Source organism: Siphateles boraxobius, unplaced genomic scaffold, assembly GCF_051911475.1.
Source record: "Siphateles boraxobius isolate OS27281-9 unplaced genomic scaffold, OSU_SipBor_1 6, whole genome shotgun sequence".
Classification (NCBI taxonomy): domain Eukaryota; kingdom Metazoa; phylum Chordata; class Actinopteri; order Cypriniformes; family Leuciscidae; genus Siphateles; species Siphateles boraxobius.
In genome coordinates this window covers 1,287,501-1,295,000 of record NW_027509186.1, presented here as the reverse complement: position 1 = coordinate 1,295,000, position 7,500 = coordinate 1,287,501, and positions in this window count along the sequence as shown.

Genomic DNA, 7,500 nt, shown 5'->3' with positions numbered 1-7,500 from the left:
CCATTTACCATCAGTCCACGCCCATTTCCATACATCGCCTCCATTTTCCTAACCATATTTTCTTAACTTTTAACACCATATTTAATAAAATCTATCCTGAAAAGGTTTTATATTTTTTATCCATTCTTTTAACCAATGTAGTTGTTCAAAATTAACTCTAATATTTCCATTACGGACCATCTTTTAGCTTATTACCATACATATTCTCCCATGATCGGCCTTTCTTACCCTTAATGGAAAGCCTAATCAAGTTTCTTCAATAATAATCCCTATAATTTACCTGAAATATTTTCTAATGAATCCTTAACCAATCAAATCATTTGATCTAAGCCCTATTTTGATTCAATCAAATAAAATCATCAAAATCATCACAAAAACAGATTCTTTTGCTAAACTCAAACCATTAGTTCGTGCATCTTCCTCCGGGTGTGTTGTTCATCTCGTTTGCCCCATGGACATTCCGTCTTCACCAGGGTGACTCTTTGCGAGTCGTTGCCGTAGTCTTTCCCTCGCCGGTGAGGGAGGCTGTTACTAGCACGAGCCTTTGACCCCTCACGTTGTCCTCATATTTGATTGTTGAGGCCTGTCTGTGTAGTCTAAGGTGAGAGGCTTGGACCCAGGTGTCCCACTCTCCAACCGTTTTCTGATCATTACCAGATTTGCCCCTTAGATCACGATGTACCCCTACTGGAGTGAACCATTTCTTGCCTGCTTTCACCTGTGAATGGAGACCTTAAGTTTTGTTAGTGACCGCTTGTCTTGCCGCTCGTCCCCTTTGGTGTGATCTGTGGAATCAACAACCTGAAACATTATCTCCGGATAATTTCTTGCTCACTTAATAGCACTCGGGGTCCTTTTACCCTGAAAAACACTCAACCCACTTTGCTCATGTCCACAACACAATATTTATACATTTGGAACAGAATTAGTTCTGTTTTCTGCAATCCTTCCTGACATTCTGCAAAAGGAAAATCTTAAGTTATGCGCTGCGCAGGTGTGGCCTTGTTTCTTTCTGCCACAATAACAATCTAGGCCAGTATAGTTAGTCAAATTCATCCATAACCATTATTTTATTGGGCACATTCTGCCCTGCATCAAAAGTCTGCATGCTCTGTAAAGAAAAACAAATGTCGAGGTTATTTTCAGATAGTAAAGTACACGTAGTTTCTTTTGTCTGCTGTGCTGCCACGGCCTTCGCTGCTGCATCTGCCCTGGCGTCTCCTGTTGAAACAGTCCTGCAATTTTGTTATCAGCGTGTGCGGCACACTTACAGACAGCAATTTTGTTAGGGAGAAGAATGGCTTCTTGCCAGGCTTTTACCCTATTAAGCCCCTTGTCCTCCCAACATATACCGTCCCTTAATAAACCAAATTTTGTCAATTGTTATCAAAATTGTTACCATCCCCCCTTTTGATGCATGAATCATCTCGTGCATCAATCTAACATAATGGTGTTTGGATAAAGTTTGCCATCAACACTAACCCAAACGTTGTCCCAAAGCCAAAATTCCTCCAGACATCTTTCTCTGCCTCTGAAACAAAAATATGACTTAAAGCCGCAAACACATCTTCTTATCAGAGAATTTGGAGGGCAACGGCCCTCAGTCTTACAGTGTATCCTGCTTTTCAGGCCTGTTGTTTGGTCTCTTAATCCCGTCATCTACAAACATTGTTTCTGAAAATTCTGTTTCAATTGTTTCTGTCAGGTCAGGTCGTGCTGTACAGACTTGGTCAATGTCAGTCAAACAACATTTTCCCCCTTTTGTTCACAATATTCATAAATGTGTAGGACTCTCTGGATAATTTGATATTGACTTAGCCAATTTGTCACTTTGTTATTGCCTGCAAATCTATAACATTTTAGTTTATCTCAACCCATGATGGACATCTCTCTACAACTTCACAAATCCAATTTACATAAATGCTTTTAATCCATAGATTGATTCATAATTACCAGTAGCAGACAGAGCTGGATAACTAATCCATTTAAAGCTCGTCCCATTTTCTGCATCATCTTGTCATCAGATTGACTCAAAACTATTAGCTTCCTTAAAACTTGTCATTTGCCTTAACCCATCTGTAATGATAAAACCCTCTTTCCAGAGGTTAATGACACAATATACACACTATTCAGACACAGTATTCGTACCCCAAACTAACACATACAAGACATAGAGTGCAGTCACCATCACACACACTCATATTAGACACATATTTTAACTGTTCATTTTTAATGTTCGCTTTTCATTATATCATCTCTAAAAAGATTTAAATTTTAAGTAAGATTTTAAACTTCACATTTTACTGTAGCTTTTACCTAATTTTACATGGTCTCTTAACCAGTTACAAAGCATGTCTGTTCATGATCAATTTCTTAGAAAAGTCAGCTGGGTTGTTTTGGTTCATTATCACTATTTTGTTCTTTAGCAGGCCGATAACAAAAAGACAGACACAGTTACCATCCCTTCCTCCACTCAAGCAGCCTCTCTCACTATAAACAAATAATCTTTTCAACAGCCTCCTAAGACTGTAATTTAGACAAAATGTAATATTAAATGTATTACATTAACCTTTTACCATTCAGCTTTATTATCCAGACTTTTCTCAAATCTACAAAAGCCTGTCTTCATCTTTAGCCACCACCATGCCTAACGACCTTCAGGAGTTAAAACTATGTTATAAACATATTAGCTCAAAATTAACTCTTCTATACATTTTACTTGCCCATATGGCAACCAACATCATGTCCCTCATATAATTAAGTTTTGTTACTGTCTCCGCAGCAAATAATGGCAATCACCTCATGGAATCAGCTGGCTTTTGAAAGTCCACTCCCGCTAATCATTTATCTTTAATTTTCTTCTCTTCAGGGTGTCGTCCCCTGGCATAGTTGCAGACACTTGTCACAATGAAAAACAAGCCATACAATCAATGCGGTTTCTGGTGAGTGGTATAGAGGAACTCACATTTCTGGGTCAGACTGCCGTAAAGTTAATTTTAACCTCACAGCCCATCTCACCTCTCAATGCTCTGCTGACCCCGGTGGCCTCCAGTAATCAGCGCTCAACTCTCATACCTTTCTCACAAATAACAACCTCCATCCGGAGTTGCCCAATGTTTCGTGACCCCCTGCGTTGGGCTGTCCCCTGGCCAGGAAGATCATCCCGTCATTGAGTAGCCACTCGTACACACTGGTGACCGCTCTTTCCCAATACAATCAGTTTTCTTCAACAGAACTCAGCTGTTTTCTGGAGCTTAGGAAAGGCACGTTCAAGAGTCACCAGAGCCATTCCGATTGCCTAATAGTGTTCACAGGGAGACAGGTTAATAACAACAGTATTTAATCACTTAAATCCATTAACTATCTTAAAAGCAGCAACCTAGCTACTTAGACTATACTCAGTGAATTTAGATCACAACCGTTCATTCAGTGTACTTCATCTGTAGCCGGAGCCATCGGTCCTGAATGGTGGAGACTAAATGAGGCAAAGTTGTTACTGGTCCTAAAATACGCTAATCAAAATGTCACCTCTATCGTTTAAGGTCTGCATTATTATTTTAAAGACTTCTTTAAAGTCATTCAGTTTTACTTAAATCCATTTACAAATACAAATTGCCCTCTGAACGGCAATGATTTCTTTTAACCTCTCCATGTCTATGATTTTCAACTTAAACACTGTGCTTTACTTATGACACAGGCTCAGATAACAGCTTTTAGCTGACATTGAATCAGAGAGAGACTCTGAGGCATTCAGGACTGGTACACTGCATTTTCATAAAACTTTTAACATCAGACTTTATCTACCATATTTTAACTCTAGCCCAGCTTAAGGCATCTTTGCCAGAAATTACATGTGTTTTCAAATAAACATAGTTTTACAGTTGTCTTTTGCCCACGTCAGGGAATTTAGACATTACAAATTTCCACTCAGATTGAGTCTCTGTCGCACTGGCACTTTCAGCCACAGCACACATCAGATTTAGATAAGCGAACTGTTTCATTACAGCCAATAGCAGACTTATCTTTTGAAAGCAAAACATCAGCTTCTAGCTCTTTCATGGTCAACTTTTCAAGCTGTTTGTTTAATCAGATGCCTTTCAACACATTTTACATTTAGCAACTGTTAATTCGGTAGCCTACTACTTCTGCTTATTTGTTCTTACATAAAAATAATTATTCTAGTTCTGAATAACGTTTCACATTTCTCAATCTCAATTAGGATTTACTTTTTGACGAGGCAAGCACTCTCTGCTTGTGATACTTTTGCAGTTATTGTAAATCATCTGTGAGATTAGTCTCTCTATATACTCTAAAATCCTTTTTTAAATGTTTAATTACAACACAATCATCCTGTTAGTTACTTTGATATATTTTGCTACTCACATTTGTTGGAGTCATTAATTTTACATCAACCTGTATTCATCAATTCACTTTTAAAAATTACTATTATAGATATTTTCTTTAAAAGGATTCACTTTAATACTTCAATCTCTTGACCTTGTTTTTATCTCTTACTCTTTCTCAGACGAAAACTTTAATATCGTTATATAAACACTGATCTACTTTCAAACCCACATTATTACCAGAAATGTGTCACTATATTACACTTTGTTTTTTTACACCTTCTCGGTGGGCATTTACAGTTACGTGTTAAATTGTCCTGCTGACCACAATCAAGACACTCTCTGTCATCTAGTGGGTTCATGTGTCAGCCTCAACTACAGCATCAGACACCTGTCCTTGACTATAGTTTGATCACTGTGAGCTTGCAAACGGCTCCAACTTACTGCACACCCTTGAAGCAGTGTGTGTCCCATTCAGGAATGTAAACAGAGCCACTGATTAAGCAGTTCTCTGTATTCTTTTACAGTCCACCAGTGGCGGATTTAATCACAATAGCCAAATCATAATCTTCATCATTATCATTGGCCGCACATTAATTTTAATAAGCTGCATCGAAATGCTCAAAATATTCTAAGTTGTTTTCACAAAGTTTTCGTTTAACTTTAGTCATACTTGTCCAAGGAAATTATCCTGACCCATAATTTCATTTATAAAACAGACAATATCTTTTGCTTCAATGACTTAATATCAACAAATATCCACCATTATACATTATTGATTTCCAGAATTTTTTGTCAAAGTTGTCTTTACATTTTACTAATTTGGTATTATCATCAACAACCCTAATTACAGAACAAGTACTTTTATATAACATCCGGAAACCGAGGTGAATAAGCAAACCCTGTTTCTGTACCCCCAGCATAGCTGGACCCTAGGTTCAAAACACAATGGTTATCAAACTAAAACTAAACCTAATTTCAATCATTATTTTACCATTAAAATATAGAACTTTTCCCCATTTTGCTTAATGAAACATTCCTTATCTTTATATCACATTAATCCCCGTTAATCATACTCAATGCCTTATTTTTATTCTGAAACTCATTTTTCATACCATTTAAACAGTTAATTTGACTTCCATAAATTCTGTCAGACATTTTATTTTCATCACATATAGTTTTCTACTATATTTCTTCCATCTTTCCCTACATGCCAGTTCCTTCTGCATCCTCTGTTCTACATGCTAATTCTTTCTTTTCTCTACATGCCAGTTCCTTCATTATCTAACCAGTACATGATTGTTTGCACAATCCCCACACAAACATATCTCACACACCAACCTTCTTGTTTTTTTTTGTTTTTTTTTCACTTCCTTCTTCCATCAAGTCTCTCACCCGTCATAGTGACACTTGAATTTCCAATCTTTCCCTTGTTTTGATAACAATCCCCTATTTCACACAGACAGCCTTATTGCTGCTTGCAACTTCAATCCTTATCATATAAATTTAAGTTCTCTAGACATCTAATGTCATGCATCCATTTACTGGATGAAGAAGTAAAAACTTTATTTCTCTCGACAGTTCCTTTTTAGCTGCCCCTTTAAGACAACAATCCATTGTTTGTCCACATTGCTTACACATGTTGAACACAGCCATAACTACCTTTTTTGTTTCTCACTGCCCTGTTCAACTGATTCGCGCACTACTTTCAGTCTAGTTGTGCTCAGTGTTCCCTCCCTGGGGAAATCATGGTATTTTCTCAGTTTTTTCAATATCTAAAACATAAATTTTCCCCCATAATTTTCTCATTTGATAGAAAAACCGGTGTATCAAAATTTGCATGCTTACCTTGAGACTTCCCCATATTGGCTGCTTCTCTGTTCTCTGTGGATTTCTCTTCAACGCGCGTTTTCTTGATCTGTTAGGCGTCCCCAACAGACCCGATTTTTTCTTTTAACCCAAATCGGTCGGGTTGCACTATTAGTGCCCTCCTAATTAAGGTTTACCAAAAACTGTTCTGGTTCCCCCTAATTAGCCTCAGTACCTAAAAACAATTTGCTCCGTGGCGGAACAACTCATTTTCAGGTTACCTATCTGTTTGAAATCTCTTGATCTGTTACAGACCTCAATTAATCTCAGATAATTTCCTCTCGTATCTGTTTGAAACCTCTTGATCTATATATAGATCTCAATTAATCTCAGATTACGTACCACAGAAACAGCCCTCAGCCAATATGGTTCACTCACATTTCATACCCGAAACAAAATACTTTTCCCCAAAAGAAAATATTTTAGACGTCTCTTACCAGAGATATGTTGGTTGCCACGGGTTCGCTTTCTTTTGATTCCAGTGGAGCCCCTCCCGGACCCGATAGCGGTCGGCCCCTCTCTCTCAAGCTTACGAGGTAGAGCTGGAACTGCTCAGTCCAGGTGGCCAAACACCGTCCGCTCTCAGGTCCAGAAGGCACTTCCAAGGAATCCCACTCTGACACCAAAATTGTTGTGGCAAAAATTCTGTTAAACATCATCACTGCATAAGAGACACTCAGAGTCAAATTAATAAAAAGAAAAGTATTTATTCTTGCAAGAATAGGTTCAGTCTAGTACACAGAAGTTACGCTGTGCAAGAGAGTGACACACAACAGGAAGATATGAGACAGCCTTTATACTGTTTTCAAGGTTCCTCCTCACCCGCTGTACCTTTCACCCACTCAGATAAGGTCCTTACTGCTACTTAAAGACACAAACTGGTACTGAAATAAACTGGCCAAATCTGACCGTCCCTAAGGTCAGAGGTCCTGTCCCATATGTTCCTGAAACGTCACGCACAAGCACGTACACACATATACTTTTATACATTGAATAGGTTCTTTCTCTTATGATACCTGTTTGGGATCAATGAATATTAAAATTTCCCCAACTCTACCTTATATTTTTTAGTTTTCAGCTCATCAACCTCGGTTTTGCATATTCTAAACTAGCTAGCTCTGGCTGCTACATTCCCAGAGTTAGCAAACGTTAGTCTGTTAACATGAATATTTGCAAGCCTCCTCCAAGCACAAACATCACATACCTGTTGCATTTCACCATCCACTTATTTAGCTGCTGTCGCATCCCTTGACATGCCATCTCCTTTAACCTCCTTCTTTTTCTATTT